The following is a 25,791-nucleotide window of genomic DNA, read 5'->3' as shown; positions in this document are numbered from 1 at the left end:
GGAAGTTTTCTGTTTGGTTCTTTTAAATATGACAAAACAAGGAAATATCCACCAGCCACCCAAGTGATTGGCATTGTCTTCCCCTAAAATGTAATCTATTGTCTTCTTGGGATGAAGACAGAGTTTTAACTTTACTGCAAAACTGAAGAAATGAATAAGCAACATGTGTATAAAGATGTGAGAGGAGTGTAAAGGCTCAATAGCCCCTTGTAAAATAACATCTAGTTAAAAAAATAAATAAGAAAGAGAAAGTTCTAGAGACTGGGATTTTTTGATGCTTTTACTTTGTCACTAGCTACTAGTTTTGATCTTTATTCACTTTAAGTTGGAGGTATCTTAATTGAAGCAAAAGACACTTAAAAGAATGTCTGTAAGTGTGACTTGTATGTTTGAAATAAATGTGAGAACCCATCCAACTCATCCAATTAAATGAGATAAAGATCAAGTTCTGAAGGTTTAGTGGTTCATTCAGATGTATGAAACATCTGTATGTCATGACCAATAACAATTTTGACAGCCTTCGTGATTCTTTAGAAGTTATCATTTTCTTGTTTAAAACCTAATAATGGTTCCCTACTTGTGGTGAATGAAGTCAAGTTTTCTTATACGGGGATTCAAGAGTTTTTACTCTCTGCCCATACTGTTTTCTACTCATCCTCTCCTTCTTCTTCACTCATTCCACTTTGGTCAAACTTGCCTTTAAACTCTCCCTCAAATGGCCCATGCCTTCTTCTTTGTCCGTGATTGTTCCCAAAACTATTTTCTGCTTATCACTCAAAAAAATTGATTCATGTCCTATTTCACCTTGTATTTGCATTTTCTCTTTGGTGTCGCTTCACCAGTTCGACGATAAGCTCCCTGGAGGTTGGTACTGGGTCCTGCATCCTCCAGAACATTAAGTAAATGCACACGGAGTGGTTGCTCAGAGCATTTGGTCAACTGAATGTTCTGTGAAATTGTTAAGATTAGAGTTCCCAGAGGCAGAATTTTGGAATGCAGCCAGATTCACGCTTTGGGTATGCTTCAATTCATTGCAATGAATCAGAATGGAATAGTATTCTTTTTTTTCTTTTTGGCTGTGTTGTGTCTTCTTTGCTGTGCGTGGGCTTTCTCTAGTTGTGGCGAGCAGGGGCTATTCTTCCTTGCGGTGCACAGGCTTCTCATTGCTGTGGCTTCTCGTTGTGGAGCGCGGGCTTCAGTAGTTGCAGCACGCGGGCTCAGTAGTTGTGGCTTGTGGGCTCTAGAGTGCAGGCTCAGTAGTTGTGGCACACGGGCTTTGTTGCTCCATGGCATGTGGGATCTTTCCAGACGAGCGTTCGAAGCCATGTCCCCTGCATTGGAAGGTGGATTCGTAACCACTGTGCCACCAGGGAAGCCCCATCATTCTTAATTAAAACCAAAATTTCTGCACCAGGTGGAACTACAGGTCTCATTGTACAAAGGAGAGAATGAAGGTTCAAAAAGTTCACAAAGATGTTTAGCATCAGAGTCACCATCAGACCCTAGGTCTCCTGACCCCCATTCACTCCTCTTTTTACTATACCATGAACCTCCTGAGGAGCTAATTCTAATTATCCACAAATGGTAAGAAAGGAGAGACGGGTTGCTTTAAAAATAAAATCCTTTGAATATGAGGTGATGCTCCAGAAATTTTAAGAATTGGTAACAGAAGATACCAAAAAGTTTGCTTGGGTTCCTAACTTTGCTAATTTTTGACTTTGGGGTATAAAACATTATTATTGAAACAAATAAAGCCAGTGGTTCAGCGAAGAACATAGCTAGACTATGTGAAAAAATATACTGTATTTTGAAACAGAATTCACTGGATCTGTGTTCTAACTCTAGGCTTGCATGGGATCTGCCTTTAGGATTTTCCCCCTTTTTCTCTAATTGGGTTGCTCCTGACCTCCTTGGGCCAACTCCTGCTTCCTAGAAGTTGGCTTTTCCACTTATCTTGATTGCTCTTCTAATGTCCAAAACATTAAAGATTCAAGTGTAAGTAAGTTTTGTTAAGTGTCAACTAAGACTATGCCTACACAAAAAGAAAAGGGTATATTCATGTATGAACAAATTAATACATAAGGAAATATATGGGTACTTTAATGCGAGTGTGAATCTATCTATAAAACTTATATGTTCCAGCAAAACTAACCATAAGGCAAAACCTATTTTCCTATTAACTCTCATATAAGTTTCTAAGGGGGATAAACACCCAATCATTTGGGTTAAGATGATCAAAGCAGGATATATAGGGCTATTGATATACACATGTAATAAGATATAAAGAAGACTATATAAGATATAAAGAGCACTATAGTACTTTTATGACATAAAATCCATCATTCAATTACATGCTTATTATATGTTGGCCCTATACACGCTTTACACATCTCATTTAATCATTGCAATAACCTCACAATATCTATATTATGATCTGCACTTAAATAAGCTTCAGAGCACAGTCTTTTAAGTCAGAGGTACCTGGGTTCAACCCCAACTTCCTCCCTTAATCAGCAGTGAGATCTTAAGCAAATTCCTTAACTCTGCTAAACCTCAGTTTTTTCAACTATAAAAATGAAAGAATCATAACACATACATCATGGGATTATGATAAGTATTAAAATAGAGAATGATAACAGAGCCCCAAGTACATTGTAGTTCTCAATAACCTAACGATTTTTGCTTATTATTACCACAGATGAGGAAACTGAGTCTTAAAGAAGTGAAATCACTTGTCCAAGTCCACACAGCAAGTAACTGGAAGAACTGAAATTTAAATGCAGGTCTCTCCCAGTTTCGTGTCTGGGGGAATATTGTGGGGTCCCGTGAAACAAGCAGGCAATGAGGAGTGGGCCGAGGCAGAGTAAATGAGGATAGAAAAGAACGAATATACACGTGTGAAGAATATTATGAAGCAAAAGATGATTGACAAGCTGTACCAGAGAGGGAGAATGGTCATGCATGACGTCAAGGCTTTATACCTGGACAGACTAATAGAAAAAGGAGGAGGCTTCTGATGCTCTCGGACTGGAGCTTAGGAGCCCAGACCTGCTGCTGCCAAAACTGCCGACGGAATGCTGCCTTGAGGTAACCAGAACCATGGTCAGGGCTGCCCACTCTGGGGCTCTAGAGGCTGTAGTTCCTCTGCGCCTGCTGTCACCATACCATCAGAAATTCCTAGCGACTGCTGTGCTGTTGAAATAAGAAGCAGAGAAAAAAAAAAAAACACTGCTTCTGTCTTTCCTCCCACTTTCTAATCTTCAAACAGTTCCTCCAACTGGCAGGACATGAACAAGAAGTCAGCTGGCAAGGAATCTGGGAAATGTAGTTTGCAGGCTTCCAGACCCAGCAATACCCAGCAGAATGTAGAAGGGAAGGCTGTGGGCCTGAGAAACAAAAGATAAATAACCAACATGGGGGGAAACATTATAAGAATTAGGAGCTTCAGGAGGAAGAAATGGTTTTAGAGAAAATAAGTTGTTTCGGTATAGATAACATATCACAGAGAAAGGTAAATGCTTCTGCTCTTAGAAATGCATTAAAAATATGTTACATTATTTGTTGGAACAGACCCGTAAAAGTTAATTAAATTCCATTACCTATGATCATGTTTTAGCTTTAAAAGGAAAACTAATTAAAGTAAAATATAATAAATATAACAACTGGGTAATGTGTATATATCAGCCTCTCCATATTTCTCTTATCAGGTGCTACATAACAGACTTACATTTTTATTCATCTACAGGCCTCTAATAATTGAGAAGAAGTCAGTCAAGTGAGGAAGATCTGTAGGTGCATGAACTGTAAGTTGGTTCCATTTTCTTTTTATAACATACATATAGTATCCCTAGGGATTGGAACACTGATGCTTTGGCATGAAAAGTTCTCAAGCTACTAGACTTTATCTAAACTTGGTGGTAAAGGCCTTGACTTTTTCCCTTGTACCCTAGAAGAAAATATGGAAGAATTATTGATCACTTTCTGAGTATTTCTTTTCCCTTAGGTCCATTCCTTGTCACAATACTTACTTTCCTCCCCCCACCCTCCCTTTTATTTTCTTTGTTCAGTTAAAGCAGAAAGCACATGTATCATGAGACTCTTAGACAATTTTGTAAGAAGATTAGGGATGCTTTTTGGCAATTTTCTACATTGCAACTCTCCCTTTATCTGTAAACATGAAGTCTGTACCATCAAGTTCAGAACTTATGGCTGAAGAAGGTATCTTTTAAAAAAATAATTTGCCTATAACATTAAAATTTTTTTAAATGGAAGGATCTATTTTCATCCTATGACCATTTTCACTCTATGACCAAAAATTTTAGTGACCCTCCCTTCTTTAATTTTCATCATCTTCCTTGGTAATTAGGGGACAAAACAGCTAACAGCATATGAACTTTTCACCCTTGTATCAATTGTCTAGTTCTTTGCCTATTTGAAAACATAGATCAAGTTCTTAACTTTCTTTGAAGCTTTTCCTGACTGTACCAATTTATAGCAATCTCAACAGCTTTTGGAAAGTGGCTTTACAAAGACATCCAGGCTTCACATCATATTAGTTAGGATTGGACTAAGGAGGGATTCCCACTCTCATTTATCCAGGAAAGTATTGGATAAATGAGGTGATGATGACCAGGCCCACTAAAATGGTTATATTTATCCCTTGTCAGCTCCCCATCTATGAAGATGTGTCCTCCTAATCTCTGCTATAGCCCTTGCTTCTTTGATTCATAGCCTGGTTTCTAGTGTTCCAGATTCTCCATGCCCAGTTCCACGAACTGCTGCCAATAGCTAGATGAACTGCCTCCACGGTGGCTAGGGCAGATCCTAGCAATACTTACCAATGTGTGTGTTTCCTCTCCTCTTTCTGGAACATTCCCCAAGCCCACTGAATCTAGGTAAAGCTGTGGGACTGATTCTGGTCAATGGGGTGTAAATAGACTCCGCCTCTTAAATCTCCATGAGATTCTTGGCTTTCTTGCTTTCCTCCTTCCTTGTGCAGTTGCAGAGGATTTAATGGGGCTCCAGTCAGAACCACTTACTAGGTACAACCTGAATCGCTGAGTCTTGCCTGGAGCAGAGCTGGCTGACCTATACCAGTAGAAAATTAATTGCTATTGGGTAAAGTGGCTGATAGGTATCATCATCATCATCACCACTACCACCACCATCATCAGCAACAGCCTTATGTGCCTCTCTAATGAATACATACATCTTGAAGAAAACCATCTGACAAATTTAACACCTTAGTCTTAAAGAGATTAAGTAGTTTGCTCAAAGCCCCAGAGTTGGTAAGTGGCAAACCCAAGTCTGCATTATCAGATTTAAGTTAATTTAACCTCACAGCTAACCATTAACCTATAACCTGATTGCCACCATAGCTCTGGCATCAGGATACCTGGAGATGTTTTAGGTCAGTTAGAAAGGTCTACCAGTTGCCCTCCGGCAGACTGAAGAGCAATACGCGATGAAATGTAACTGACAGGTATCAGGCAGAGGAGGAGGAAGCTGTGTGGAACCTCTGGCTATTCATTCAGCCTGAGTGTATCATTTTGCACCTCTAATAACCCCCACTGAAGGGTATCAACCACATCTTTACCACTTCCACCTGAACCCAGCCTAATAAGACCAAGCCCTGCCTCTCATGCAGCCACAAAACCCCAAATGGGGCATTCAAGGATTTGTTGAAAAAGGTCAGGGCTAGTTTTTCAACTTGATGCACTAGATGGGGTTAAGAAGAGAGGTCAAGTGATCCAACCTCCTAGTTCAAGAATACTCGGGGCTTCCCTGGTGGCGCAGTGCTTGAGAGTCCGCCTGCCGATGCAGGGGACGCGGGTTTGTGCCCCGGTCCAGGAAGATCCCACATGCCGCTGAGCGGCTGGGCCCGTGAGCCATGGCCGCTGAGCCTGCGCGTCTGGAGCCTGTGCTCCGCAACAGGAGAGGCCACAACAGTGAGAGGCCCGCGTACCGCAAAAAAAAAAAAAAAAAAAAAAAAAAGAATACTCAAATAGGGTCTGAGTTTTCCACTGGATAATTTTAGAAAGCCCTGTCATTTATCCTGTGAGATGAAAGAAACACCAAGAAGAGGCAATGTACATTTTTCCTTTGTTCTTTATGGCTTTTCTAAGCATCTGTTTTAAAAGGGTATATGAGAGCAAGCAAAAAAAAAAAAAAAAAAAAGGCCATGTTTTAGACTATAGCTCATTGGTATTAGATTGATCACTTTTGATCCACCAGGGCTTCAGCTTCTAACTCTGGATTTCTACTTTCCATTCCTGCTTCTGGCCCCTTGGTTTTAGCCTTTGCTTCAAGGACTGCTTTGGATTCTTCAGATTTCAGCTTTACACCCAACTCCTTGCTCAACCTCTGATTTTGGGAAGTTCCTTCGTCTATAATGGCTCAGTGGTATTGCCCACCAATCCCTACTTCACCCCCCAGAAAATTGCAGAGACTTTTTTTTATCAGGGAATGAGAATTAAGACAACAGAGCACTAGTGAACATAAGATCCTGTGGCCTTAAAACAGGTTCAAATTTCAGTTCTTTCTTATCTGCCAGAACCTATATCATTTGTCACAGACTTAGAGCAAATGACTATTGTCTTCAGATTCCATCAGCAATATGCATCGGGGGCTCAGCCAGAGGCTAGTGCCTTTATCCTCACGCTCCAAATGGGGCTCACTCTTTACTGATGGTGCTATTCGGAACTTGATGGGACACCAGATGTTCCAGCAGCCTTTGCTTAATGTGAAGCTTCTCTGATCAGAAAGCTGAGTGGCTATATTTGCATATGAAACTGTTTTCTAAGGCAGTGCTGGGAATATTAAGTGGTGATACTCCATGGAGCTCTGGAGACTTGAGTCCTTAGCAGTGATTTAGGAAGACCCGTTGCAGATGACTACAGTGAAATTGGTAAGCTGTGCAACTGATGGCCTTGATGGGGTCCTGAGGAGTGTCTCTCAAGTCAGCTAGAACTTATGGCCTTGAATTATTCTCAGTGCTTCCAGGATGGATTAAAAGATGATGGAGACCCTCCCCTGAAGGAACTTACAGTCTAGTTGTGTAGGTAAGACAAACACACAGGAACATTGCAAGGTGACATATGTGAGCAAGGTGAAAGTGTGGGATTGAAGGTGAAGCCGGGGTCATTCTGCTTGTCTTTTTTTCCATGGACTTAAAAATCTCCCGATAAAGTAAAAAAAGAGGCATCAGTATCTGACTACTCTTTGTTGTTTATTTCTAAATTCCGGATTACTTAGTCATGATTTTCAAAGCTGACAATAAACCAAACGTGATTGCTTTGAATATGCAGAGGTGGAAAATGAGCTATGCCTTCTTTATTAGGGATGTAGAATAGCACTTTTATAATATAAATCCTGTCCTGTGCCTATTCCACCTGAGACTTTTGGACAGTTGCTAAACCTTAGTGCTTGAAGGCATCAAATGTCACCGCTTGTTTTATCTTCCTACTTTTATTCACCTGCATATACGTTAGCACTTACAGTCTAGTGAGAGGTCTTCATTTCTGTGGAAGAATCTAAAGTGGTTAACAGGTTTATGCAGACTAAATTTTGATGGTCAATTTGATTGGATTGACAAGTATCAGGCAACCTGAAAACTTTAGCTCTAATGAATGTAATTTTGGCTGTATGTAATTCTACTATAATCTTGGAATTTGTTTTTCAGACTCCAGACATGAATGCTACAGAAAAACACAAGGACTGCTTGGATCATAAGCCAAATACAGACACAGAAATGAGGTACAGTGCAATAACACTGCTCAGGTTCTGAAACAATGAAGAATTCTTTTGAGGGATTTTGGACAATGTGGAGAAACAGTTACCAAAGCCGCAGGAATGCCAGGCCTTAAGCCCAGGCTACAGAATCTGAGTTTAAAGAGATGATGATGGATTACCCAATTCTTCCCTAAGACCCTTCTCAGAATCCCATGGTGAATGAAGCCCTGGTCAACACGTTCTTCACAAGGATGCGGTAGTAACTGAGAATGAGCAAGGATAGGGAATAAAGTTGAAACTAGAACGAAAGGGAATGAACTATGAAGATGGGCTCAGTCCCTTAATCTTTTAAAGATATTTTCCAGGTGGAGCAACTGAGCTGTGTAACATTTCCAAACGTGTAGATAAATCTCCTCATCTATCATGATGTCACCAACGACCCTGAAAATCTGCAATCCATGGTTCATCGTGAAAACATTTCATGGATGCTTTATTATTTTTCGTGAAGAAGGGTAAACTCAGGTTTTTGGAATTTGGAGCGTGCTCATTACAGGCTCAGGCTGAAGTGCAAGTGTGTTTGAATTCAACCTTCAGCATGAGGATGTTTGAGTATAAAGCTACAAGGTCCTTTATTAAATTTAAAATCGTGGGTTACGTGTTGAATGGCCTGCATTCCATCCCATTGTTTAAATTCATCAAATAGTCACTCTGGAATTATTTCTAACAATTGGGATGACTTCATTTGTGTTTGTTTTCCTTTTCTATTAATCCATGACAAACTGTGAAATTTGCCATTTTTACCATAACCAGGCCATGAAATTTGTCATCTCTCTCTGTAATTTACATGGAGCCTTGGCTATAGATACATTTCAGGCAGGATGATTACTTTCCATCTGATGCAGAGGACAGGACAAAGGAGGGATACACACAGAATAGAACACAAACAAATTCAGAGCAGACATAAGGAAGGGCTTTCTTCCCCTTTTTTTCTTTAATGCTGTAAAGTCCTCTAAAATGTGCCGACTGCCTCCCAGAGAAAAAAAAAGTTGATGGGACAAACTAAGGCACTCTAGTCAAATCCAAGAAACAATACAGTGGCACCCTGGGGAGAGGGGAGAACTTAAAAGTTGAGATGTCTTGACAAACTGGAATGAGTTGGAGGGATGTGGGGTGAAATCATATGAGTAATATGGTCGGGAGGCATCTGGAAGTGGAGTTTCAGATGCATGCCACCGTAACAGTATGAGAGTTTTAAAGCTTGTTCACAAGCAATTGTTCCTGGAATGGTGAATTTCCCCTTCTCTTTTGACTCCCTCTTCTCCAATATTGAACATAAATTAGTTTCTTCCATGTCAGGTGAATGAAAAGTCCACTGAACCATTTGAGTTGAAAATTAGATTGGACATTTTGCAAGGAAGTTTTTTTTTTTTTTTGGCGGTACACGGGCCTCTCACTAATGTGGCCTCTCCTGTTGCGGAGCGCAGGCTCCAGACGCGCAGGCTCAGCAGCCATGGCTCACGGGCCTAGCTGCTCTGCGGCATCTTCCCGGACCGGGGCACGAACCCGTGTTGCCTGCATCAGCAGGCGGACTCGCAAACCACCGCGCCACCGGGGAAGCCCTACAAAGAAGTTCTTATATCTGTTTTTAATGATCTTCTTCTTGGTTGGGAGAAGGAAGGAAAGAAAAGAGTTTTCACTGTCCGTTTGCCTGATGTGCAAAATACAGCATCTTCCTGGAATTGTTGACTTCATCAAGCTAAGCTGTGGCAACGGCTAACCGACCACTGAAAGGAAGGTCGCTCAGCCAAGTAGATGTCCTACTTCTCCACTGTAGATATGACTTTGGTGTTGTGAGGTTCCTCTGAAGGTGGAGAATTGTGGCTCTGTTTGACGGTGGCTATGAGGCTAGAAATGAAGGGGGTGAGAAGGAGGAGACCTCTAAGCCATATCTCATTCCCCTGTGTTCCCATCTCTTCCTGACCAGAGGGAGTGAGAGAGCAGGTGGGTACCACATAATCACATGAGTCCTAGGAGACTGAAGGTTACTTAAAAAGACACATGTGGTTACTTAAAAAGACTTTTTTTTTTTTTTTTACCAAATTGCATTCCAGAATGGATAAACCAATTTACATTAACAACAGCCTGTCCACCTCACTCTCACCAGCACTGGACATCCTCATTTAAAAAAAGAACTCTTACTTGGATAATTTTAAAATTAAAAAAAAAAGGTCTGCTGTCTTACATTTCACTTTTGTGACTACCAGCGAAACTGAACCTTTTATATTTCCTTTATTGTAAATCACCCCCTATCCCTTTATCTCTCCTGGTGTGGCAGCCATGAGAAGGTGCCTCCCAGGCCTCCCACTTTGAAACCTACGGCCTTATTTATGCTGAGGCCACGCCTCCTGGGCTGCTTCCTGCCAATGACCGCGTGTGGAGTGTGGTGAGGATACCGAGGCAGACCCATCCCTAGGAGACGCAGAACTGCTTTGTTGACTGGCTCTGACTCCCCTATGACTTCCTGACCCTTCCTTAGACTAGAAGGCAGTCTATACCCTCTCTCTCCATCTCTGATGCCCTCCCCACCTCCAGCCTGCTGGGTTCCCTCCTGATTTCCTTTCACACAGGCTGTTCCCTTAATGTTATGGGTTAAATTGTGTTCCACCCAAGTTCATATTTTGAAGTCTTATCCCCCCAATACTTCAGAAGCTGACTTTATTCAGACATAGGGTTGTTGCAGATGTAGCTAGTTAAGATGAGGTCACCCTGAAATATGATGGGCCCCAATCCAAAATGACTGGTCTCCTTCTACAAAGAGCACCATGTGAAGGTACAGACACTTACAGAGGGAAGATGAACTGAGGACATGAGGAGAAAACCATCTACAAGCCTAGGAACCCCTGAGACCACCAGAAGTTAGGGGAAAAGTATGGAACAGACTTTCCCTCTCAGCCCTCAGGATCAACCCTGGTGACCCCTGTGTATCCAGCTTCTAGTCTCCAGATCTGTGAGCAAATAAATTCCTGGTGTTTAAGCCACCCAGTTTATGGTATTTTGTATGGCAGCCTCAGGTAACTAATACACCTAATAAAATCCTCCCATTTTTAATTCTGTTATATTGTCTGCTTCTTGGACACCTGAACTAAGATAAGCTTTATATGAGCTTTTAATATATTGAAAATTAAACCTCTGTCAAAACTTTTATGTGTTTAAATACTCAACCTTCACAGGGGGTCTTTCTTTTCCTTCCTTTTTTTTTTTTTTTTTTTTTCCGTACGCGGGCCTCTCACAGTTGTGGCCTCTCCCATTGCGGAGCACAGGCTCCAGACGCGCTGGCTCAGTGGCCACGGCTCACAGGTCTAGCTGCTCCGTGGCATTTGGGATCTTCCCGGACCAGGGCACGAACCCGTGTCCCCTGCATTGGCAGGCGGACTCTCAACCACTGTGCCACCAGGGAAGCCCCCTTCTTCCTTCCTTCCTATATTTCCTTCCTTCTCTCTTGCTTTCAAGTCTTTCCCTGCTGGAGAGATGATAGATATTCACCCATTTGGTTTTTTGCTGATTGTTAAGTTCTGGCCTTTACATTTAACTCTTGAGTATATTAAGAACTTTGTGTGTGTGTGTGTGTGTGTGTGTGTGTGTAGTGAAATATGAACTCTATGGTATTGCACCCAGTCTTTTTTCTTTTCTCTTTCAAAATATATTTAGCTATTCTTCCTTTTTTTTTTTTTTTTTTTTTCTTTTTGCGGTATGCGGGCCTCTCACTGTTGTGGCCTCTCCCGTTGCGGAGCACAGGCTCCGGATGCGCAGGCCCAGCGGCCATGGCTCACGGGCCCAGCCGCTCCGCGGCATATGGGATCCTCCCAGACCGGGGCACGAACCCCTATCCCCTGCATCGGCAGGCGGACTCTCAACCACTGCGCCACCAGGGAGGCCCTAGCTATTCTTCCATATGTATTCTTCCATATGAACTTTTGAAACAGTTTTCAAGCAAGCTAAAAGAGAGAAAAATGTTGTTGATGCTTTTATTGCATATGCTTTAAACAAACAACTCAATTTGTCAATAATTAATATGATTACAACATTTAGTTTTGCCATCTGAGAACATTGTCTCCAATTATTCAATAATTAGTTTATATTTTTCAGGAACTATTTGCCATTTTCTTTACATAGTTTTCTTGCACGTCTTACTAACTTTAAAGTATTTTACGGAGTTTGCTTTTATAAAGGTCATATTTTTCATAATATTTTCTAACTAGTATGAAGAAAAGTTATTTATTTCTACATGATCATATCATGTTCAACCACTTTTACTAAAATTTCTCATTAATTCCAATTTTGGAGACTTAGCACATTTTTTAGACTATCCTCCGTGGTGGTAAATCTTTTAGAAACAGGCTGTGAGAGCTGGAAGATTCTAAAGGTCATCTTACCCTCTCATTTGATAGATGACCCATTAGGGGGCCCCAGCACCAAGCTCCAAACATTATGAAATGAAGGCCTTGGAAAGGCCCCACCCATCTTCCTGGAGATTCTTAAACTAAAGATCAGACAGTTCGACATACAGAAATGATTTAACATTTGTGAATAATTATAGTGATAAAATAACAGTAACCATTTATCGAGGTCCAGGCACTGTGCTAGGTGCTTTACGTGGAACAACTCATTTTATTCTTACGACAATCATTTGAAATACAGTTTTTCAAGATTATTGGCAGATGTGTTTAGCTGGAATGTCTGTCCTCTTCATACTCTGGCTGTCCCTCTATCCAACTCTTTTTAGAGGCAGAAGGATATTAGCAAGTGACTTATTAGGCTTCTGTGTTAGCCTTAGTTACTATGAGTCTTAGTCTATTATTAAAAATTGAAAGAGTTGAGCCAGGCTTTTTATTGCCAAGAACAGGTTTCTCATCAGCACCTCTACACAAAAACAAAATACAGTAATAAAAAATGTTAACAACTATTTAAAAGTTTTCATTGGCTAGATAAGCATGCCAAGTTAAAAAGAAGTTGAATTTTTAAGTATATTTTGATCCTATGCTATGTACCCTATTAGAGACTTTTTAAAAATACCATGATGGGGCTTCCCTGGTGGCGCAGTGGTTGAGAGTCCGCCTGCCGATGCAGGGGACACGGGTTCGTGCCCCGGTCCAGGGGACATGGGTTCGTGCCCCGGTCCAGGAAGATCCCACATGCCACAGAGTGGCTGGGCCCGTGAGCCATGGCTGCTGAGCCTGCATGTCCGGAGCCTGTGCTCTGCAACGGGAGAGGCCACATTAGTGAGAGGCCCACGTCATGCAAAAAAAAAAAAAAAAAAAAATACCATGATGGTTTCTAACCAGAAAGAGTTTACATCTAAAGTGATGAAAACCATGTGATGGAAAGGACTTGAATATTATCTGGTCCTCCTCCTAACTGATGCTCCCCTGATGAATTCTTGGCTAGTCTATTCTGGAACAGCTTTGTAATTGAGAGAGTCCCTTCTGAAGTCTGTCTCCTGGTGTCTTCTACCCACTTCTACTCAAGTGCCTTTTGTAGTCCCAGGGTAAGTTAAATTTTTAAATATTTGAAGACAACCACCACGTGCTGCGTTCATCTTTCTCAGTGAAATCTCTTTTCTTCTCTGGTCCCCACTTCCCTGAAGCATTTGTCATGTGAGCCCCTTTTCCTTCCTGGACTCTGTTCTCTGAACGTGGGTCTCTTTGTCAATATCCCTCTTAAAACATAGGGTCTAACATTGAACAGAGTTGTTATGATGTGGTACAAACTGTTCACAGTAGATGGGATGTATTGTGTCCTTTGAACTGGATATTACACTTCTATCAATATAGTCAAAAGTCCCATTAGTGGGTTTTTCTGTTTTGGGGGGTTTTTCTTTTAGCAATTCCATTACATAGTTATTAATCTCATTTCCCATGTAACTTTTGATTCTCTACCCTACTCCCAATTCTGTTCCTCCACCACTATTTCTCATCTTAGTAAATATCCCCATGATTTACTCAATTGCTCCAGCCAACACCTGGTTATCATATTTGAGTCCTCAGGGCAACACACTGGTATGTCCCATCTGCGTTTCCTTCCAATGATATCGCCTCTAGCATACCTCTCCAGTCACCTTCATCTGTCTTCTGGGCTGATAGGAGAGCCTCTTAACTTGTCTTAGGGTTTCCTCTCTGGGATCTTATTTAACATATGCTCCACAAAGCAGACAGAGCAATCTTCTTAAACTGTAAATCACATCATGATTCTTCTCTACTCAAAACTCTTCAGGATCCTCCAATTCACACAGATAAAATCTAGTCTTCTTTACTGTGGCTCCAAGACCCTCTGTGATTTTCTTACCTATCCTAGTGCACTCTTTACTTTTCTCTGCTCCAGCCACTGGGTTACTCTCTCTGTTTCTTGAACACACAAAGCTTTATCCTTACTCAAGACTCTTGTACATGTTTCCTCCTATGCCTGGAATATTCATCTCCCTGGATCCTTTCTTGATTTGTTCCCTTAACTCATTGCTGTTCAAACGCTACCTACTCAGAAAGTTCATACTTGACTACTCTATCTAAAATAGAACACTTACTTCTCCCCACACTCACATTCTATTTTCTTATTCTGCTTTATTTTCCTTCTTGACCCTTATCACCAACTGCCATTATATGTTTATTTGTTTAACTTCTGACTCTACCACTAGAATGTCAGCTCCATCAAAGTGGAAACTTTGTCTTGTTTTTGCATAAAGCTGCCCAAAATAATTTCAGACACATATTAGGTAGTCCCTGTCACTAGTAGGTTCTCAACTCATATTTTTTGATGAATGAATTATTGAATGAATAGGTTGTATTGAGTTTGTAGCCAGACAAACTCTTTAGTCCTCATTTTTCCTAAGATCTCCTCTATGCATTTTAGTTTCCTAAAGGATTCAGTAATTTTATCTTGAGTGCATAATTTCTTCTGAGCTACAGGATTTAAATTCATTCCCTCCAGCTTGCTAGTCTTATATTTGACTCTTGACTTCGGCTCTATTTTCTCTCACTTAAGTTTGTCCATCCTCTTCTTTCTAGTCTCAGCATTTTTCTCTTTGACAAAGATGAAATCTGGGACATTTTATTTAATTTTGATATACATTAATGTATTACCAGCTAATGAACTCAGCAGGCTCTGTCTCCCTTCTTACTCTTGTAATAGCAAATCAAAAAAATAACTTCCTTCCTAAGCATTTTCCCTGAAGTTTTCCTCTTTCTGGGCCCACTTCCTTTGGAAAAGCAGAGCTTTTAATAAAAGTGAAACTACGAGAGAATTGTATAAGATGTTTTACAATTAGGTGATATAGCACATAGACTCTAGGCCCTTCAGGAAATGAAATGAGTCTGAAGAACTAAGAAACATTTTGTGTAGGATGCTTCCCAAGTCTTAAACATGCTGGTATATATTAAAGGGTAGAATCGTAGATTTTTAGGAACACTAATTTTATAGATAGTTTTAAAAGAAATAGCAGAACTTGGTGCTGGTATTTCTGTGAAACCACATGTCTTAGCTGTGCATGAATTTTATCATCAGCCAAAAAGACATCAGGGTCCATGTGAGGTCAAGGGCAGAGTGGCAGAGATTGTTTAAAGTTTTCAGGTTGGCAGACAGCCTTGGATGTACTCTGGGAGGGTTAGGTCAGTAACATCACGGCAGCAAGCATAACCTAACCATCTTGAGAGATTAATGATTCGCTGCTCTCCTAGCCCAGAGACCCAGCAACAATTTTCTCAAAATAACTCCCTGTATAAAGGGCAGAAGCACTGTGTGTGTTTGTGCATGTGTATGGGTGAGTTTGTGAGTATATCCCTATTATGAACATACATGCCTATGTGTACCATAAGGGAAGAGGCTTGCTCTTTTATTATAATAAACCCTTATTTTTTTCTTTCTTGTTTCATATATCATTGAGCCCCTCCAGTCTTCAAAGGCCTTGCCAGATTCATTGTAGTGGCTCTAAATAGTAGGGAAACAGTAGTGGGTTGAAGCATTTGAATGGGATGACCCTTCAGCTCTAGTGAATGTTGATTTGGAATACAGGAAGGAACTGAGGAAGACTGGGGGGGAAAAGGTCTGATGGACACCTTTGAGGGTTTTTTTTTTTTCATAGTGACAGCTTAATCTATTGGTAAAGTTGGCTGATTGGTGGTAAACCTCATGGAGCATGAAAATTATACCACATGGCTAAGTTTTGCTTTTTCAACAACTGTGCAGTTCGGCTGACCTAAGTCTCATTTCCTGTTTCCATTATGGTTGTTAGTCCCAATTCCTTTCACATCTGCACCCAGACATATCTTATTCTGCAACTCGCCTGCCCATCTGGGCTCTGGGTGACCTCATTCTTGAGATGAGGCCTGCAAGCTGTGCTCAAGATGGACGGCCCCTGACAATGGGTGCAGGGGTGCTCGGCCTCCCTTTGCTTGTTGTGCTGCACTGGGCTTTGCCAAAGCTTCTCAACATATGTTTGTCTGGATCTTTTCAAGGCTCATGCAGCTCTGTTTTAAATATTTAACCTTCTATGAGGATGTCTGAGGCTTCCTGAAGTTATTCCTGTGATTTACAAAAGAGAAGAAATCTGATCATACAAATCTGAAGAGAATGATCAAAACACCAAATGGCAATCCACTCATTTGCTGTCTTTGCTTTGGGAACTTTATGGGCAGAGAACTGAGCTCTCCTTTTTTGCCCTCCTTACGAGTTTATCTGTCTATGTGTATTTATTGCACATCGTAAGTGCTAGGCACCGAGGTAGATACAAAAAAGGAAAAGTCTTAGAAACCCACCTTTGAGGCATATGGTCCTGTTGAGAGATATGATTGAATAGTATGGAGTAGTGTTAAATAATAGTAACAGCAAACAGTTTTTGAGTGCTGGTTCTGTGCCAAGGCTTAATGTTATCTTTATTTGGGGAGGGAAGGGGGTCATATAGTGTATACATTTTTTTAAAATTAATTTTATATTGGAGCATAGTTGATTAACAATGTTGTGTTAGTTTCAGGTATACAGCAAAGTGCTTCAGTTATACATATACATATATCTTTTCTGTTTCAAATTCTTTTTCCATTTAGGTTATTACAGTATAGCATTACCTAGAAATGTATCATCTCATTTAATTCTCATAACAATCCTATTAGGTAGGTGCTGTCTTTCTCCCATTACTCAAATAGACAACCTGAAGGTGGCGTGACTGAGGAACTTGGCAGGACTGCTCTTCCAGGAGAGCCAGGATTCCCACTCAGTTCTTCTTGAGTTCACAGCCAGCTGGGGCTCCAAAGCTCCACATCTTCACTCGATGCTGCAGCATCTCTCCAGTGCCAACCTCTAGAGTGCAGAGTCAGCTCCATTGGAGCAAGGAAGAAAAGACCTGTGAAGGTTGGAGTCATCACTGGACTTTTCCCACTTATACACGGAAGTGGGACTTGGGCCTTCATTCAGGTTATTTGGAGTGAGCCCCGAACCGGAAGTAACTCACATCGACCCAGAGTTAAATTCCTGAGTCTGTTCCCAGTGTGTTCCTTCTAAACCAACATAATAATATTAGCACAAATGAATACATTAAGAGATGGGGGCTTTGGTTGTTGTCATTGTTGTTTCTCATCCCGCTTCCTCCCACCGAATCTACTTTAGATTATGTGGATAATTTCTTTCAGTTTAGAAGTTAAGTCAATGTAAGAAATGCAGACTCTATAAGTAACTCTTCACATTCTTTGTTTTCTTTTGTAATTTCTTTGTAATTCTTTTTTTTTTTTTTTTTTTGTGGTACGTGGGCCTCTCCTGTTGCGGAGCACAGGCTCCAGACGCGCAGGCTCAGCGGCCATGGCTCACGGGCCCAGCCGCTCCGCGGCATGTGGGATCTTCCCGGACCGGGGCACGAACCCGTGTCCCCTGAGTCGGCAGGTGGACTGTCAACCACTGCACCACCAGGGAAGGCCCTTTGTAATTCTTTTATGATAGTGCAGTGATTAAGAGCGAGGGCTTTGGAGTCACACTGCCTGTATTTGAATCCTAGCTCTTTCACTTACTCGTGGTGGTCATACCCTCTCTGTGCCTCGGTTTTCTTATTTATACCTACCTCATAGGATTGTTAAGAGGATTAATAAGATACATAAATCTTAGAAGAGTGGCTGGTGCATAGTAAATACTTAATGCATGCTGGCATTACTGTTAAATAATGGTTGTTAGTTATTACTGGTGGAGATGATTGGGCATATCTAGTTCCTTCTCAGTGACTACTAGCATCACAGGTGTTCTCTAAATATTTGTTGAATAAAAAACACAAAGATTTTATTTACAATGTGATTCGAGACTTTGAGGCCAAAGGCAATAATCACAGAATGAGCCTGAATTCTGAGGATTCTGTGTATTTTAAATTTATAGAATGTCGGAACTACAAGAATCCATACAGGTCTCCGGTTTTAGCCCTGCTTAGTTTATAGATAAGCAAAAAGAAGTCAAAACTTCACACCACCCCAGTGAGGCAGCCTGGGCAGGATTTTTATCCCCATTTAGGAGAAGCTAATAACAAGGGTTCTCAGCCTTGTAATACTCCAAGTCACCTTCAATTAGTTAATTAGATGGCATGTAAAATTCTCAAGACACATTGAAAGTACTGTTCATCTTGATTCTTGATTAGAAGTAAACATCAACCATACAGAATTTCTCAAGGGATGTTGATGATAATCAGTAAAACAAACCAGGGCTGCCCCACTAACTCCAGGGGCCGCAATTCCCATCATCGTCATCTATAAAAACGGTACCCTCTGGAGTATGCCCAACATAGCTCTGGCCCTGACTGAGAATTGTCGGCAAGTGTTAATTCCCAGATTTCTTGTATTGGTTATAATATGGTGTCAGGTATAGCCACACTGTGAACCAGATATAGTTCCTATTCATTTAAAACAAACAAACAAATAGACATTCATTCAGCAAATTTACTGAGGACCACGATCCAAGAACTAAACTGGGAAATTATGGATGCCCTCATGGAGCTTACATTATCATGGAGATGTATGAACAGTTCAGAAACAATGGACTGGTTTGATTAAAAAAAATTTAATTTGAATTATGTGATGCAAACAAGTAACTAGGCAGCCAGTTAAATTTCTAACAGTGTTACTCTGTGTGTTGTAAGGAAGGCACAATGTAAGTAGAACATATACCTGAGAATACACCATGCCAGGAATCTATTTTTTAACAGTGACTTTGCTTCATTTTTCTTCTGCAGATGAAAGTCAATATTATTTTCTCTTAAGGTAATGAGGTAGTCAACAGAAATAACTTGAAGTCTTGAATAAAGTAAGTCGCTAACTGGGTAAAATTTGAAATTGCTAAATAATGCCATAGATTTCAGAGATGTTTAAACATATGCTCAAAATTCCTAATTTTATGCAATATTTAACATTGTGTGATTAAGCCAGATTAAATCATATCAAAGACTAGTATTTTTATAACTCATTGGTTTTCCTCACTCAAGTCTACTCCCACCCAATTTGCCTACCACACAGCAAATTTGTGGCCTTTGATCCATAAATACGTCTTTAAAAAAATTAATATTTTCTTTTCCCATGAAGTGAGTTACTAATCCCTTTATTTTTTCAGAGATATTTCAAAAGAGAACTTGGCAAGTTTTGGCAACCAAGTTATGCTTCAGTAGATGAATAGATAAACTGTGATACATTCAGACAATGCAGTATTATTCAGAGCTAAAAAGAAATGAGCCATCAAGCTATGAAAAGTCTTGGAGGAAACTTAAATGCATACTACTAAGTGAAAGAAGCCAGTCTGAAAAGGCTACATACTATGTGCTTCTAACTATATGACATTCTAGAAAAAAATCAAACCATGGAGACAGTAAAAAGATGAGTGGTTGCCAGGGGTTAGAAGGGAGGGAGGAATGAATAGGCAGAACACAGAGACTTTTTAGGACAGTGAAACTACTCTGCATGATACTCTAATGGTGGATACATCATACGTTGGTCCAAATCCATAGAATCTCCAGCACCAAGAGTGGACCATAATGTAAAGTATGGGCTTTGAGTGATAATGATGTGTCAGTGTAGGTTCATCAGTTGTAACAAAGGTACTGCTCTGGGGATGACATTGATAATGGGGAAGGATATGCATGTATGGGGGCAGGGAGTACATGGGAAATCTCTGTCCCTTCTGCCCAATTTTGTTGTGAACCTAAAACTGCTCTAAAAAAAGAAGGTCTGTTAGAAAAAGAGACAGAGAAGTTTGGACTATACCTGCATGTCATTTTCATAGTTCCGTTAGCCAGAACTTAAAAAAAAAAAAAAAAAAAAGAACATTTGAATCCATGTAAACATTTTGATTGTTAAATCTTAAGTATGTCTTAGTAGATTAGGATTTCAGGAAAAAAGACACCTCCAAGGTGAAAATGTGTAGGTGATGCTTCAGTTCAGAGTGACCTGAGCTCTCAGGGACATTAAAGCTCATTAGCGGGATTCTCCTACAGAAACACTCACAGTCCTGGTCCTGCATTTCACAGTTCTTAGAAAAATCTTCTCATTGATGCTGGGGTGTTGCACTCCAGCTGAGAGCCTGAGGTCTTTAACTGAAAGGCAAACATATTGGTTTTATATATCTTGTGCTTTCTGGAGGCTGTAGCTTTTTTATTTTTAAAGTGACAAGAGTGAGAAAATGAAAGGGGAAGATCCAATCACCTGTAACTATATTAAACCGCCCACCAGTTGTTTATAACTTAACACATCATTCCACCCTATAAGAAGTCTTTAACATATGAAAAGGACATCCTTGCGGGCGTGGGGGGGATTAACAGGTGGAAGTGGGTGAAATGGGACACTTGCTTTTGATGGTGTGAAAGTTATCTTTTGTGAGTTATTGGTATTCTTCTTCCACTGTTTTCTTAAAGATTAGCCTTAGGGAACTTAAATAATTAGGCATAAAATCTCTGGCAGGATATTTAATCAATCACATTTTGGTTTCAGCCAATGGGAGGGCTGTGGTCAGCTGTGTCCTGGTGTTCTGGAACAAGTCACAACCTTGGACAATCCAGTCGCACTGCTGGCGTTTCTGTTTATTGTGTAGCCTGAAGTTCTTCTTTGTAGGCAAACTGAAAAGGAGCAGCAAACCAATGATACTTCGAAAGTCTACACCTCAGGGAGAAATTTGGGGATTTTCTAACTCTCAAAGTTCCAGTAAGGAGGAGGAGAAGTGATGTAATTTGTGTAGGCTGATAAAAATGCCCAGTCTGGTTTTTGACATTTCAGTTCATGGGTGTATTAGTCAGGGTTCTCCAGAAAAACAGAACCAACAGGATGTGCATGTGTGTATATTAAAAAATTATATATATATATTTATTTTAAGTAATTGGCTCAGATGATTATGGAGGCTAGCAAGTCCAAAATCTCCAGATGGACCATCAGGACAGAGACCCAGGGAGAAGCTGGCAGTCACGAGCCTATTCTCATGTTTACAGGGGGCTGGGGGACCAAGTCTAGGCTGTGAATTTGAGAATCACACAAAGATGACCACCTGCAGGGAGCCTTCTGTCGCCGGCCCCTCCCCAGACTGCTCAGGTGGAGACAGAGCCGGGCCACCCACTGTCCTATCTCCAAGTCTGGCTGCAGCTGCAGCAGTTCCTGGTGTTAACAGAACAAAGTCTCACCTCTGAGCTGGTCCAGCCCTCCCCCCAGTACCACAGGGAGTCCCGTTAGCTTCTCCCAAGCCCTGGTCAGTCCTGGCATCATCTCAGACCCCTGCTTAAGACAGGGGATGTGGCCAGCATGCTTCTTCCTTCAACCTGTTGGTACATTTTCTTGAAAGAATAAAAGTTGTCTTTCTCCTGTGGCGAAAAAAAAAAAAAAGTAGAATAACAACAATAGGATGAGCCTAAATAATAAAAAATAATAGCTAACAGTTATTTGCTACTGTGTGTCAGGAATGTTTGAATCCTCACAAAAATCTGTGAGGTAGCAAATACCCTGGAATCGATAAACTGTGCTCAAATCCTAATTCTCCCACTCACTGGCTGTGTGAACTTGGCAAATCCTTTAGCCTCTCTGTACTTCAGTTTCCTTACTAGGAAAATTAAGAATAATCACAGCATGCACTGCTGAAGATTATTGGGAAGATTAAATGAGTGACCCCACACCGAGTATGTATCAATAGAACAGTGCCTGGTGTATTAGAAGCAGTCAGTAACAGTCAGCCCTTGTCATTTTTTTTACAGCCCCCCCCATATCCCCAAGCCCACCCCCAGTAGGTCTGTGTCTCTATTCCTGTTTTACCCCTAAGTTCTTCATGACATTTTTTTCTTAAATTCCATATATATGTGTTAGCATATGGTATTTGTCTTTCTCTTTCTGACTTACTTCACTCTGTATGACAGACTCTAGGTCTATCCACCTCATTACAAATAGCTCAGTTTCATTTCTTTTTATGGCTGAGTAATATTCCATTGTATATATGTGCCACATGTTCTTTATCCATTCATCTGATAATGGAAACTTGGGTTGTTTCCATCTCCAGGCCACTGTGAACAGAGCTACCCTTGTCATTATAGAGGAAGATAGAACAAAACAATGGTGGGGTATAGGCATGACAGCCATCTGAAACCTAGAAATGGTGTATATGCTGGGTATCCCCACATGAGAATATCCAGCATATTTGTTAAGTAGATAAATGAACACATCCTTCCACTGAAGTCTTATAAACCTCGAGTTCAACTGAAAACACCCCATTCCAGTCTCCCTTGGCAAACCTACAACCAATTTTGCCAATGAGAATATGAAGGGAGTCCTGACACTTGTCATGTGTGTTCTTCAGTACTTACTTTTGATTATCTTGATTGAGTTTGGATTAAATACAACCACCTTAGGCATGAAGTTTCACCTAGAGGTGGAGGCAGATTAAAGGGCAGGGAAGCATAAAATAAAAATGAACCACCCAAGATAATTCAGTATGCACTAGCATGAGGGACTCACAGACCTGAATTTCCCTGTGTTTATTTTATTGTGTCTCAGGCTACAGGAATTATCTCGTAGAAACATTTTTCGACTTAACGGTAATATTGGGATCTCCGTACTGAAAATCAATGTGCATTTTGTTTCATTCTAGAGCGTTTCAACAACAGTAGCCTAAAATGGCACTGCCAGTAGACCTTAGATTTCCTGTAACTCAGTCAAGGACATTTTGTAGCCATAATGGCCCAAGTCACAGGGGAGCTACTGGTAAGATCTTTAGGTTTAAGTGACTTCTTGATTTAACGTCTGAGGGCTGAGTTTCTCCCCTTTTCCTCCCCTTATTTGTGAAACTGAACTGATTTCTGAATGTAGTTTGCTCGCCACTTTTAACTATTTGGTTTCCTTTCCTCCTCTGACTTTGCTTATTGCTGCTTTGGAGACCGATGCCTTTGTCGGTTTCTTTTGCCTGGGGCTTTGGCTAAATGAGAACTTTCAAAACCCTCACACAGTTACTCTCTGACCGTGATAGAAGCTTGCTTAAGAGCACTCCCCCTAGCCTGAAAACCCTTGCCCTAGGCCCCATATAGTTGTTTTCTCCTGGTGGCCTCCATCTTTCAACTCTAAGTATGGAAAACCAAAAAACAGCAACAAATGATTTTATGCTAACTAGGTTGAAAGGGATTCTCCAGTCTGCTATTAAAAAATCAAAAATCACTTAGACCATCATGTGGAGGCCAGCGCATTGTTAGGTAATCAGGGTTATTTACTAATGTTTTGACAGCTCCACTTAGCATAAAGGTCACCTGGAGGCACTTCTGACCACATAGGCCCTCACACAATGTTTTATTGACTTGGCTGACTTATAAATCCTATATCCATGAGATAATTGGCAACACACTCCTTCACAGATGTGAGTTATGCAATCAGGGTGGGAAAAAGAGCTACTGAAGCTGACTTGCTGGAAATCTTTACTTCCAATCTATAAAATATAATAAGGTTAAGAATAAAAAAGAGTACCAAATACCAGTGTTTTGTCAAGCGGTTTACAAGTGTAAGGCAATATTGTCGGCATTATCAAGATTGATTGGTCGTCTATCTATCTATCTATCTATCTGTCTATCCATCTGTCTATCTATCCAGCTATCTATCTCTCTATATCTATCGACCTACCTATCTAACACATCTAAGCCTGAGGACTCCATTAAATGTCAAGATAGTCAGTGTTACATATTTTTATTTTTTGCAAATAGTCCTCCAGACCTGTATAGTGGAGACCAACTTTGGTTTCAAAGACTATGTTTTAGGTTTTTTTTTTTTTCAATAAGTAATTTCTTCTGCTTACCCATTCTTTATTTTGATACTGAGTCTCATAGATCAATTACTACTATTAATCAGCTAGAAGAGTAAATGAAATTAATATCACAGACACATGAAGGGTCAGTCTTGCCAGCTGGTGTGAACTGTAAAAGGTGGAGTGTGTGTTTGTGTCATAAATTGTTCTGTATGATGATATGACTATTGTTATTTGCAGAAAACTTTATATTTTTGTTAGATCAAGAAGCCTGTAATTCTCCAAGTGATCTCTGAACCTTATTTAATGCAGCAAACCACAGAAGGAGCTGAGCTGAACAGTGTCTGCAAGTTGGAAAGTAATAACTTTCCTCATCCCTTCTGTAAGAGACTTGTGCTTTGTGATGAATGCAAACCCTTCCTTCACGAGGGTTTCCCGATATTATACACTTGTAGCAAATAAGGTTAGAACCTTTAAAATATAGAATTTAGTAATGTGCTGGAAATAGCTTCTTCTCGATTCCTTTAAAGGTCACCGCATTTGCTTTCCAGGCGTCATCTTAGCTCAAGCCTCTACCGAGTGGAACTGAGATCATGCTTGCCTTTGCGCCTTCAATTTTCCCAAACTTAAGAGTGAAATGGCAGGATAAAGTGGAGTGTGTGTTTGTGTGTGTGTGTGTGCGCGCGCGTGCGCGCTCTTGTGAGTTTAGATGTAGCATTGCATTGTCAAGATAATCTCAATGTTGGATACATGCAGGCGGCTTCTTCAGTTAGAGGTAAGGTTAGGCTTGTATTATCCTCTGTCCAGAAGCCAAGCTTCTAGGAATGAAATTGGGCAACAGCTACTAAAGGAAAACAAACTCTGCAGAAAACTCTCAATTCTTTGTGCTTTGCCTGAGCACTCCATGTGTCCCCAACCAAAGTATATTAATAAGACTCTAGCCAGGTAAATTAGCATCAACCCACAAGTTTTGCTGCTGTTCCACTGGAAAAAAATACATTCATTAAGCCATTGCTATAAAACAAGAAATAGTCAACCACAGACTTGCTATCAAAATTAATATTGGAATGGTAGAGTGAAACAAGAGACAATTTCACACTAACGGACACATATCAAGGCCAAGCTGGAAAAAAGAGAACGGCTTATTTTGTAAAGCATAGTTCACTGTTTCTAGAATCATCACTGTCTTTTGTCAGTACTGCCAACATCCTCACCTTCCTCATATCATCAGCGCCATTGTTAACATCATCTTCATCATGTTTATAGTCGGCAGTCATGTTTCCTTTTACAAGTACACTAAAGATGAAAAGTGGTTCACGTCTGCTAAGAGCCTGCACTCCATGTTCATGTCCTAGCTAATTCTGATCCCCTCTCTGCACATTAAAAACTCTACCTAGGGCTTCCCTGGTGGCGCAGTGGTTGAGAGTCCGCCTCCCGATGCAGGGGACACGGGGTTCGTGCCCCGGTCCTGGAAGATCCCACATGCCGCGGAGCGGCTAGGCCCGTGAGCCATGGCCTCTGAGCCTGAGCGTACAGAGCCTGTGTTCCGCAACGGGAGAGGCCACAACAATAAGAGGCCCGCATACCGGAAAAAACAAAACAAAACAAACAAAAAAAAAACTCTACCTAGAACTCCAAGCCCAAGGTCAATTTTCTCTTCCTCTTTCTAGGGCCTCTCTGCTGAATTCCTCATAGTAGCCATTGTCTGGCTATTAATAATTTTTCATTTGTAATTATCTTTTTTGGTTGTTAGCCATCTTTTCAAGTGTGCATGTTTTGTTGGTTCGGCTAGAATATAAGGGT

This window comes from Mesoplodon mirus (genome assembly GCF_964341445.2).
Source record: "Mesoplodon mirus genome assembly, chromosome: 14".
NCBI classification, from domain to species: Eukaryota; Metazoa; Chordata; class Mammalia; order Artiodactyla; family Ziphiidae; genus Mesoplodon; species Mesoplodon mirus.
This window is presented reverse-complemented; position numbering follows the sequence as displayed.